Source organism: Somniosus microcephalus, chromosome 3 (genome assembly GCF_052327205.1).
Source record: "Somniosus microcephalus isolate GS21.2 chromosome 3, FLI_Smic_1.0, whole genome shotgun sequence".
Lineage (NCBI taxonomy): Eukaryota > Metazoa > Chordata > Chondrichthyes > Squaliformes > Somniosidae > Somniosus > Somniosus microcephalus.
The window spans coordinates 194,981,862-194,994,051 of NC_140989.1; the positions used below are offsets into that span (position 1 = coordinate 194,981,862).

The window sequence follows — 12,190 nt, forward strand, 5'->3', positions numbered from 1 at the left end:
AGAGAGAGAGAGACTGGGAGTGTGTGTGAGAGAGACAGCGAGTGACTGGGAGTGTGTGTGAGAGAGAGAGAGACTGGGAGTGTGAGAGAGACTGTGAGTGTGAGAGAGAGAGATAGAGAGAGACTGGGAGTGTGTGAGAGAGAGAGACTGGGAGTGTGAGCGAGAGAGAGAGACTGGGAGTGTGTGAGAGAGAGAGAGAGACTGGGAGTGTGTGAGAGAGAGAGAGAGAGAGAAGAGAGAGAGAGAGAGACTGGGAGTGTGTGAGAGAGAGAGAGCGAGCGACTGGGAGTGTGTGTGAAAGAGAGAGAGACTGGGAGTGTGAGAGAGAGACTGTGAGTGTGAGAGAGATAGAGAGAGACTGGGAGTGTGTGAGAGAGAGAGCGAGTGACTGGGAGTGTGTGTGAGAGAGAGAGAGACTGGGAGTGTGAGAGAGACTGTGAGTGTGAGAGAGAGATAGAGAGAGACTGGGAGTGTGTGAGAGAGAGAGAGAGAGAGAGAGAGAGAGAGACTGGGAGTGTGAGCGAGAGAGAGAGACTGGGAGTGTGTGAGAGAGAGAGAGAGAGAGAGAGACTGGGCGTGTGTGAGAGAGAGAGAGAGAGAGAGAGAGAGACTGGGAGTGTGTGAGAGAGAGAGAGCGCGAGCGACTGGGAGTGTGTGTGAAAGAGAGAGAGACTGGGAGTGTGAGAGAGATAGAGACTGGGAGTGTGTGAGAGAGAGAGAGAGAGAGAGACTGGGAGTGTGTGTGAGAGAGAGAGAGAGAGAGAGACTGGGAGTGTGTGAGAGAGAGAGAGACTGGGAGTGTGTGAGAGAGAGAGAGACTGGGAGTGTGAGAGAGAGAGAGAGACTGGGAGTGTGAGCGAGAGAGAGAGACTGGGAGTGAGAGAGAGAGAGACTGGGAGTGTGTGAGAGAGAGAGAGAGAGAGAGAGGGAGTGTGTGAGAGAGAGAGAGAGAGAGACTGGGAGTGTGTGTGAGAGAGAGAGCGAGTGACTGGGAGTGTGTGTGAGAGAGAGACTGGGAGTGTGAGAGAGAGAGACTGAGTGTGAGAGAGAGAGACTGGGAGTGTGTGAGAGAGAGAGAGAGAGAGAGACTGGGAGTGTGAGAGAGAGAGAGAGAGAGAGAGAGAGAGAGAGAGACTGGGAGTGTGAGCGAGAGAGAGAGACTGGGAGTGAGAGAGAGAGAGACTGGGAGTGTGTGAGAGAGAGAGAGAGAGAGAGAGAGAGGGGGAGTGTGTGAGAGAGAGAGAGAGAGACTGGGAGTGTGTGTGAGAGAGAGAGCGAGTGACTGGGAGTGTGTGTGAGAGAGAGAGAGAGACTGGGAGTGTGAGAGAGACTGAGTGTGAGAGAGAGATAGAGAGAGACTGGGAGTGTGTGAGAGAGAGAGAGAGAGAGACTGGGAGTGTGAGCGAGAGAGAGAGACTGGGAGTGTGTGAGAGAGAGAGACTGGGAGTGTGAGAGAGAGAGACTGAGTGTGAGAGAGAGATAGAGAGAGAGACTGGGAGTGTGTGAGAGAGAGAGACTGGGAGTGTGAGAGAGAGAGAGAGAGAGACTGGGAGTGTGAGCGAGAGAGAGAGACTGGGAGTGAGAGAGAGAGAGACTGGGAGTGTGTGAGAGAGAGAGAGAGAGAGAGGGAGTGTGTGAGAGAGAGAGAGAGAGAGAGAGAGACTGGGAGTGTGTGTGAGAGAGAGAGCGAGTGACTGGGAGTGTGTGTGAGAGAGAGAGAGACTGGGAGTGTGAGAGAGACTGTGAGTGTGAGAGAGAGAGATAGAGAGAGACTGGGAGTGTGTGAGAGAGAGAGACTGGGAGTGTGAGCGAGAGAGAGAGACTGGGAGTGTGTGAGAGAGAGAGAGAGAGAGAAGAGAGAGAGAGAGAGACTGGGAGTGTGTGAGAGAGAGAGAGCGAGCGACTGGGAGTGTGTGTGAAAGAGAGAGAGACTGGGAGTGTGAGAGAGAGACTGTGAGTGTGAGAGAGATAGAGAGAGACTGGGAGTGTGTGAGAGAGAGAGCGAGTGACTGGGAGTGTGTGTGAGAGAGAGAGAGACTGGGAGTGTGAGAGAGACTGTGAGTGTGAGAGAGAGATAGAGAGAGACTGGGAGTGTGTGAGAGAGAGAGAGAGAGAGAGAGAGAGACTGGGAGTGTGAGCGAGAGAGAGAGACTGGGAGTGTGTGAGAGAGAGAGAGAGAGAGAGAGAGACTGGGCGTGTGTGAGAGAGAGAGAGAGAGAGAGAGAGAGACTGGGAGTGTGTGAGAGAGAGAGAGCGCGAGCGACTGGGAGTGTGTGTGAAAGAGAGAGAGACTGGGAGTGTGAGAGAGATAGAGACTGGGAGTGTGTGAGAGAGAGAGAGAGAGAGAGACTGGGAGTGTGTGTGAGAGAGAGAGAGAGAGAGAGAGAGACTGGGAGTGTGTGAGAGAGAGAGATAGAGAGAGACTTGGAGTGTGAGAGATAGAGCAGGACCACCAGCCAGGCAGAGTGAGAGGTGCTCAGGACTAGGGTTGCAAAGGGGTGGAAAGTTTCTGGTAAATTTCTGGAAATTTTCCACGGGAAGTTTAGCTTGGGAATTTTGCCCAAAAAAGCACATGCTAGCATAATATTGTTTTTTTTGTATTTCTTTCTTTTTTTTCCCCCACAGGTCCTCTCCAGAGATGGAATCTTAATTATTAAGGAATTTCTTAATCAATATATGTTTATCTTCTTACTAGGCTTGTTTTAATAATTACAAGTTTTGTGTGTGACTGTGAACAAATGTGTTCTGATTGGTTGGATGAGTGGATGAGCGATTAGCTCCCTCTATTTGTAATATTTGCATATCGAATTGTGATTGGCCTGCAGGCATCTGTAAGACTGCTATAGTTTTTTTAAGATCCAGGTTAAGGGTCCTGGGGGAAGTCATTTTGTTTTCTGCTGATGTTGTGATGATGCAGTAAGTAAATCAGACTTTATACCAAATAAACCAGTTACTTGTTGAACTCTGTTGTCCTTCAATTTAAAATATACAAAATAATACACTATTGGTGATGAAGCGTCGTGTGTGTACAGGTCATGCTTCCATCACATGGAGCATCAGCAAAAATGTACTCACCCTGTTGCAATCGTGCTGATCGACCGCAGTTCGACACAGAGATGAATGCCCTTTGTTTCTCTGCATAGAACAATGCCACGTTTACCGTCGGATGTGTGGAAGCATTTTACCCCAGGCATTAAAGATGGACTGTGTACATGTGCAAACACTGTAGAAAGCCATATGTAAAGAATGCCACAAAGATGCAGCAGCATTTATCCAAATGCAACAACTTCACTCAAAGCTCACAGCAGTCAGCCCAGAGTTCGTCTGCTTCCATTCAAGAAGATGATGGTTCTCATTCAGCATCAGGCTCCTTATCATCAGCAACTCCTGGCCCACTTGGAAGGTTCTTTGATACAATGGATAACCATAGCCAGAAGAATGCAGATGAGTGCCTTGCTCGAGCTGTATATGCAACAGGCTCACCCCTCATGCTCACAGCCAATGTGTACTGGAAGAGATTTTTCAATGTTATTCGCCCTGCATACTGTCCTCCCACCAGACATGCTTTGTCTACTTATTTGCTGGAGGCTGAGTATAACAGAGTCCAAGGAAAGCTCAAAGAAACGATAGCGATGGCAGACTGTGGTGCAGTTATCTCAGATGGGTGGTCAAATGTACGAGGGGAGGGCATCATAAACTACATCGTCTCCACTCCTCTCCCAGTGTTCTTCAAGAGCACAGACACGAAGGACAACAGACACACAGGCACACACATTGCTGATGAGCTGAAAGCGGTCATCAATGATCTTGGATCACAAAAGGTCTTTGCAGTAGTTACTGACAATGCTGCGAATATGAAGGCTGCTTGGGCTCAAGTGGAGGAGGCCTACCCTCATATTACGTCTATTGGGTGCGCAGCTCATGGGCTTAACCTGCTCCTCAAGGACATCATGGGTTTGAGAACCATGGAAGCACTGTACAAGAGAGCCAAGCAAGTTGTTAAGTATGTCAGGGGAAAACAGGTAGTTGCAGCAACCTACAACTCCAAGCAAATGACAAAGAACAAGAACACCACACTGAAGCTGCCCAACAACACTAGATGGGGTGGTGTTGTCATAATGTACAACAGCCTTCTGGAGGGTAAGGAGTCGCTGCAAGAAATGGCAATATCCCAGTCTGGGGATATGGAAACCACCATCAAGAAAATACTGCTGGATGATGTGTTTTGGGAGAGAGTGGTTAGCAGCCTTAAACTACTCTCACCAGTAGCATCTACAATTGCTCAGATTGAAGGAGATGACACTGTCTTGTCAGATGTTCTCAGGCTTTTTACTGATTTAAAAGAACAAATCAGCATTGCCCTACCCACATCCCTGCTGCTCAAAGCAGAGGAGAAGGCAATTGTTCAATTCATACAGACGCGTCAAGAATTTTGTGTCAAGCCGATTCATGCTGCAGCATACATGCTGGACCCAAAGCATGTTGGGAGACCAATACTTTCTGGGGAACAGATCAACAGTGCTTACAGTGTGATTTCTACCCTCTCACGCCACCTCAATCTGGACGTGGGCAAAGTTCTGGGAAGTCTGGCAAAGTTCTCTACCAAGCAAGGTCTTTGGAATGGGGATGGGATATGGGAATCATGCAAGCATATCAGTGCACATACCTGGTGGAAGGGACTTTGTGCATCTGAGGCCCTGTCACCTATTGCATCGGTGATACTCCAAATCCCACCTTCATCAGCGGCCTCTGGACGAAACTGGTCACTTTTTGGGAATATGCATACAAAGGTGCGCAACAGGCTGACTAACAAGAGAGTGGAGAAACTGGTGGCTATCCGGGCGAACCTACAACTTATTGAGCCAGATACAGAAGTGTCCACCACACAGCTAGACAGTGACACAGAGGAGGAAATGGACACGTCAGAGCCAGAGTCAGAGAATCAGGAGGAGCAATGATGAGTAGAAGACTCAAAGGGACAAAATAAGGACAAATTACAGGCTAAATAAGCTGGCGCTCTTTTTATTTTATTTTAGATGGGTCTTTTTTGTGGGGGTTCAATAAAGTTCAAAATTATAACCTAAATAAAGTTTTGAAAACCTGTTTTTATTTGTATGGAACAGTATGTCTAATTTGATGACAAAGAATAAGGGTCAGAGACAAAAACCATCAGTGTGCAAAAAAACTCAAAATTCCCATAAATTCCCATGGAAAGTTTTCTCTTTTAAAAATTCCTGGAATTTTGCAACCCTACTGCTCCACCATTCAATAAGATCACAGCTGATCTGATCTTGGCCTCAATTCCACTTTCCTGCCTGTTCCCCATAACCCCCGACTCCCTTACCTTTCAAATATCTCTGCCTTGAATATACTCACTGACTCAGCCTCCACAGCTCTCTGGGGTAGAGAATTCCAAAGATTCACAACCCTCTGAGAAGAAATTCCTCTTCATTTCCGATTTAAATGGGCGACCCCGTATTCTGAAATGATGCCCTCTAGTTCTAGATTCCCCCACGAGGGGAAACATCCTCTCAGCATCTACCCTGTCAAGCTCCCTCAGAATCTTATGTTTCAATAAGATTCCCTCTCATTCTTCTAAACTCCAATGAGTATAGGCTCAACCTGCTCAACCTTCCTTCAACTCAGGAATCAACCTCGTGCAACTTCTCTGAACTGCCTCCAATGCAAGTACAGGAAACTTTTTTTATCCGGCACCGACGGGACCGGCGTGGTGCCGGTTGATCAAAAAGTCCGGATTACAGAGAGGTATACTTACCAAGGTACGAGAGCCCCGTACACGGCCACAGGTGCAGGAACCCCGGCTACACGGCCACTAATATATAGTAAAACTTACCTGAACCTACTCCCGAATTTTGCCGGTTAAAAGAGAGTTTCTTGTATATCCTTCCTTAAATAAGGAGGCCAAACCTGTACGCAGCACTCCAGGTGTGGTCTCACCAACACCCTGTACAATTGTAACAGGACTTCCCTACTTTTATACTCCATTCCCTTTGCAATAAAGGCCAACATTCCATTTGCCTTCCTAATTACTTGCTGTACCTGCACGCTAACTTTTTGTAATTCATGTACAAGGACCCCCAGATCCCTCTGTACTTCAGCATTTTGTAATCTCTCCCCATCAGTGAATGACTTTTTACACACCTGCCGGATATTTCTCTGGGGAATTTCTGATTTCGGACATCTGGATTGTTTTCCTTTGCTAGATTTTTGGTAACTGAGTTTTCAATTACCAGAACTAAAAAACTGGATATGGGGATTCTTTTGGGTATGCCTCTCAGTTATTTGGAGGAGGCAGAAGATGATCAAAAGACGCAAAGCAGTTTAGCTTGCACCAGAGGTGGGACGCTTGCCCTCACCCATGCATACAGACCCAAGCATTTTAATGAGAGTTGCTTGAGGAACACTGCCCTCACAGGGAGACAGTGGTGAAACTGTGTCATCTTATGGAATATGCCCTGCAGACATCTTCAACCAGAGACAGCACAGCCAGTGGCAATGAAAGTCACCGCACTCCTGTATGTTTACACATCAGGCTCATTCAAAGCTGCCAAGAAGGCCTTGAATAAAGCGCCAGAAAAGGACAGCTAGAAGCGGAGAAGATCGAGGAAGGAGAGCTATTCGAGATATGTGTACAAAGTGATGAAGCAGGTTTGTCCTGGCATCTCCTCCAAGGCCATTAGCATCATGAACTCCTTTGTGAACGATATTTTTGAGCACATCGTGGGTGGGTCTTCCCATCTGGCCCATTGCAACAAGCACTCGACCATCAGCTCCCAAGAGATCTAGACCTCCTTGTGCCTGCTGCTGCCCGGGGGGCTGGCCAAGCTTGCCATGTTGGAAGGGACAAAGGCTGTGACTAAGTACACCAGCTCTAAATTAAACTTCACAACGTCCTGAAAAAAACACCCAAAGGGGGCATCAGAAACTTGAGTCAATCCTCAGAGCACAAGCAGCTCACTGAAGCATTGGTCCCCAGAGCAAACACCCTCACTCTCCCCATGAAAAACCATGTCACAGGATTCCCCAAAGTGCATGGCAGTACTGGTGGCACCTATGTAGCATTCTGGGTTCCAAAACATGGTCTTCGTGAACTGCGAGTGCTTCCATTCCATCAATGTGCAGGTGGTCAGAGGCTGTCAATTATGCAGGTGACTGCCTGCTTCTCAGGCAGCAATCATTGATGTATTCAGTTTAAAACAATCCATTGTGCTTGTTCACTCGTGCTCTATGATTCGCCCAGTGTCGCCTCTTTAAACTGACTATTCAAACAGCCTGGGGTGGATGTACTTCATAGAATACAGCACAGGAGGCCATTTGGCCCATCGTGCCTGTGCCGGTTCTTTGGTAGAGCTATCCAATTAGTCCCACTCCCCTACTCTTTCCCTTCAAGTATTTATCGAATTCCCTTTTTAATGTTACTACTGAATCTGCTTCCACCACCCTTTCAGGCAGTGCATTCCAGATCATAACAACTTGCTGTGTAAAAAATGGTTCTTTTGCCAATCACCTTAAATGTGTGTCTTCTGGTTGCTGACCCTTCTGCCACTAGAAATCGTTTCTCCTTATTTACTCTATCAAAGCCATTCATGATTTTGAACACCTCTATCAAATCTCCTCTTAACCTTCTCTGCTCTAAGGAGAACAACCCCAGCTTCTCCAGTCTCTCCACATAGCAGAAGTCTCACATCCCTGGTGCCATTCTAGTAAATCTCTTCTGCACCCTCTCTAAGGTCTTGACATCCTTCCTAAAGTGTGGTGCCCAGAATTGGACACAATACAGGAAACTTTGTTATATCCGGCACCGGCGGGACCGAGCTGTTGCCAATCTATCAAAACTGCCGGACATACAAAGTTAATGTTGAAGCATACGGAGATTTTCATCTCCGTATCTGACAACAAACACTGTTGCTTAGCAACAGCTTCAAAGTGTCGGCCCGTACCCTGGAAGCGTCTCTGTAGCTTAGCAACAGCTTCAGAGAGACTTTCCAAAGCCTGACTGTTGGAAAAAAAAGCCACGAGAAGAAAAACAACCTAACAAAACGGCTCCTGATTTCTGCCGGTAGATCAAGGTTTCCGGACATACAACCTCTGGATAAACCAAAGTCTCCTGTACCTCAGCTGAGGCCTAAAACATGTTTTAAAAAGCATAACTTCCTTGCTTTTATACTCTATACCTCTATCAATAAAACTTCTACTAATGAAGCCAAGGATCCCATATGCTTTTTTAGCAGCCTAATTGGATAGCTCTATCAAAGAACCAGCACGGGTACGATGGTACAAATGGTCTCCTTCTGTGCTGTATCAGGCAATGATCATTCAGAGTGAAATCAGTTTGTGTCCGTCATGGTAATGGGAACCCACTTGCTATACTTAAACATTTACTTCCCTGTAAAAGCTACAGAAAGTACGGGGAAAGGAAAGAGGTAGCAGGGAGATCAGTGAGAAACATTATAACTGAGCGGTGATGGTGCAGTACGTCAGGGTACCAGCTGTCAGCTCAGTTTCCGCTTACCACCCCCTTGAGCCAAATCTGTAGCTTCCTGCCAAGTGCATTACACACTTGGAAAATCCCTTCAGTTGCAGTAATTTAAGTCAGCACTGTTGCATATGGAATCCAAGGGGGCAATTTTCTGCCATCAGAGGAGGCGGGAAAATCAGATTCAAAGAGGTCGGGTTCAGAACCCGCCTCCGCAGGATTTTGCCAGTGCCGGTTTTGGAGGTCGGGAAACGGTCCCGCCTCCAGCTGGCTATAGAGATACTTGTCATCATTAAATGCTCGTTTAGGACCTCGCTAAGCCTATTTTGAGAGGCCCTCGTGATTTTGAGACGATTTCGGCGTGTTCCACGACCCTTCTAAACCACGCCAGGTAAACCTGGCAGGTTGACTCGTGGGTGGCCTCCTCAGTGCTGCAGGTCTAACAAGACGTCGTTTATTGCAGCAAGGGTGCCCTTTTTGCTAAGGCCCAAAATTACATCCAGTTCACAAGGGATCAAGCAAGTATAACCGCCCGTTCGGTTCGATATGCAAATACGGCAGGCATGCCAATAGTGCAGGGCGTCATAGACTGCACATATGTGGCCCTTAGGGCACCCCATCACAACCCAGCTATCTTTGTCAACCAAAAGGGCTTCGACTCCCTCAATGTAAAGCTGGTGTGTAACCACAAGAAGAAGTTCTTGCATGTTTGCGCCAAGGTCTGTGGAAGTTGCCATGGCTCTTTCATCCTGCGGCACTCTAGTGTTCCTCCGCTTTTCAATCCACCAAACCAACTTAACGGATGGCTCCTTGGTGACAAAGGCTACCCCCTGAAGAAGTGGCTAATGATGCCGATCAGGAGGCCAGCTAACAAGGCTGAAGAGCACTACAATGCCAGCCATACTTCGACCAGGTCCATCATCGAGCAAACCATTGGGTTGTTGAAGATGTGCTTCCATTGCCTTGACCGATCAGGTGGAGCCCTGCAGTATACACCATACAAAGTCTCCAGAATAGTCGTAGTCTGCTGTGCACTGCACAACATCGCACAGCGTCGTGGCTTGCAGCTTCCTGATAAGCAAGTGGCTCAGTTCCAGCCCTCCTCAGATGAGGAGGAGGATGAGGATGAGGAGGTGGTCAGAGCACCAGTGTATTGACCAGCGGCAGCACGCGAGCACATGGCTGTCCAGGATGCAATGGATGAACTTATCCTGGCCAGATTTGCAGAGGTTGCCCAAGTTGTCATATGTCCTTGGCTCCATCCGAAGACATCATTGACAATGGACATGACTCTCTTGCCTCATTTCACTCAGGTCACCATCCTGACAATGCAAGTGTCGCGGAGCCCGCAATGTGGAGCTGCCTAAGGCGAAAGAACAGATGCCATAACGCCAACATTTTGGCTTCAAATCATTTTAATGCTTTCCAACAGGGATGGCATTTCATCAATACACAGAAACATTCACCCAATCTGCACGCAGATCTGGAGGTTATATCCCTTGCCAGCTGGACCCACAGAGGGTTCTTTGGCAGGCCTCTTGCTCCCAGATGAGTGGAAGAGCACCTCCCTGCTAGCTGTCACCCCCTCAAACAACTTTTGCAGCACCTCCCCCGAGTGCCTCGGGGAGGCCCTTGCCTTGGAATTGGACACAGTGTTTCTCAGAATATGTTGCAGGTGGTGCTGGATAGGCAGAAATCCTGTGGAATGATCCATTACAGCAAGAAGCCCTAAAATCAGACTGGAAAAGTGATGTCAGCAGAGGTGAGTTTCAGTCCCAAAACACGAATTGACCAAGGGCATCCCACACCTCTGAAATCAAGTGGCCAATCAGGGGGAAAAAAATAAAATAAAATCGCAATTTTTTGAAAACTATCAGTGGAGACAGGTTTCAAGCCCACCCAAACCGAAACCTGCCTATAGTGAGAAAATCGGCAGCCAAGCGCCTGGACTCAGCAGAACATACAGCTTTCCCTTAAAAATCCAATAGTCTGGCAGTACAACCTACCAAACCTCCTCAACGAGTATATATCAATAGTTTTAATATAATTTGTAATTCCTTGCAACTGTTTTTTTCCCCTCACTTTTATCTCTTATTTCAGAGCATTACGTAATCGGTTTAACAGCTATTTTCCAGGCAATTATTTAAAGTGGTCAATAATGAACAGACAGTTATAGCTGACAGTGCAGTAGTGCTACACTTCATCAGCAGCAAGAAGTTCCAACTCAGTCCTCAAGCACCAGTTTGGGTGGTACTGCAAGATATGAAACACAACAACATAGGTCCAGTGACGATCAGCCAACAACAACAACTTGTATTTATATAGTGCCTTTAACGTAGTAAAACGTCGCAAGGAGCGTTAGCAGACAAAATTGACACCGAGCAACATAAGGAGATATTAGGACCGGTGATCAAAATCATGGTCAAAGTGGTAGGTTTTAAGGGGTATCTTAATGAAGGAGAGAGAGGTGGCGAGGCGGAGAGATTTAGGGAGGGAATTCCAGAGCTTAGGGCCTAGGCAGCTGAAGACACGGCCACCAATGGTGGAGCGGTGAAAATCGAGGATGCGCAAGAGGCCAGAATTAGAGGAGTGCAGAGATCTTGGAGAGTTGTAGGGATGGAGGCGGTTACAGAGGTAGGGAGGGGCGAGGACATGGAGGGATTTGAAAACAAAAATGTGAATTTTTAAATCGAGGCGTTGCTTAACTGGGAGCCAATGTAGGTTAGTGAGCGCAGGGGTGATGGGTGAACGGGACTTGGTGCGAGTTGGGACACGGGCAGCCGAATTTTGGATGAGCTCAAGTTTACGAAGGGGGCAAGGTGGGAGGCCGGCCAGCAGAGCATCAGAATAGTCGAGTCTAGAGATGACAAAGGCATGGATGAGGGTTTTAGCAGCAGGGGAGCTGAGGCAGGGGTGGAGAGGGACGATGTTACGGAGCTGGAAGTAGGTGATCTTGGTGATGCAGATGATATGGGGTCGGAAGCTCAGCTCAGGGTCAAATAGGACGCCAAAGCTGCGAACGGTTGGGTTCAGCCTCAGACAGTTGCCAGGAAAATGCATGGCATCACTGGCTAGGGAACGGAGTTTGTGGCGGGGACCGAAGACAATGGCTTCGGTCTTCCTAAGATTTAATTGGAGGAAATTTCCGCTCATCCAATACTAGATGTCGGACAAGCAGCGTGACAAATCAGAGACAGTGGAAAGGTTTGGAGAGGTGGTGGTGAGGTAAAGCTGGGTGTCATCAGCGTACATGTGGAACCTGACGTGTTTTCAGATGATGTCGCCAAGAGGCAGCATGTAGATGAGAAATAGGAGGGGGCCAAGGATAGATCCTTGGGGGACACCAGAGATAACGGTGCAGGAGCGGGAAGAGGAGCCGCTGCAGGTGATTCTCTGGCTACGATTAGATAGATAGGAATGTAACCAGGTGAGTGGAGTCCCACCCACCTGGACGTCGATGGAGAGGCGTGGAGGAGGACGGTATGGTCAACCATGTCAAAGGCTGCAGACAGGTTGAGAAGGATGAGGGGGGATAATTAAGAGAACAAATCCAACTTTTTGAGATGGATTTTATAGTTTAAAAAGATGTTGCCCTCTGGCTACCCAGGCCAGGCTGCCACCTCAACACTTATCATCGACCAAGGATCTCAAAACTTAAAACTATTATGACTACAGATTGGTAATAGATTTCAT

The 12,190-nt window shown here is 47.8% G+C and overlaps 1 protein-coding gene across 16 annotated transcripts in view; it reads right to left on the minus strand.

Moving 5' to 3' along the window:
• Positions 1 to 12,190, minus strand: part of snx14 (sorting nexin 14) — a 278,601-nt gene that overhangs the window by 171,306 nt on the left and 95,105 nt on the right. The window lies entirely within an intron of this gene.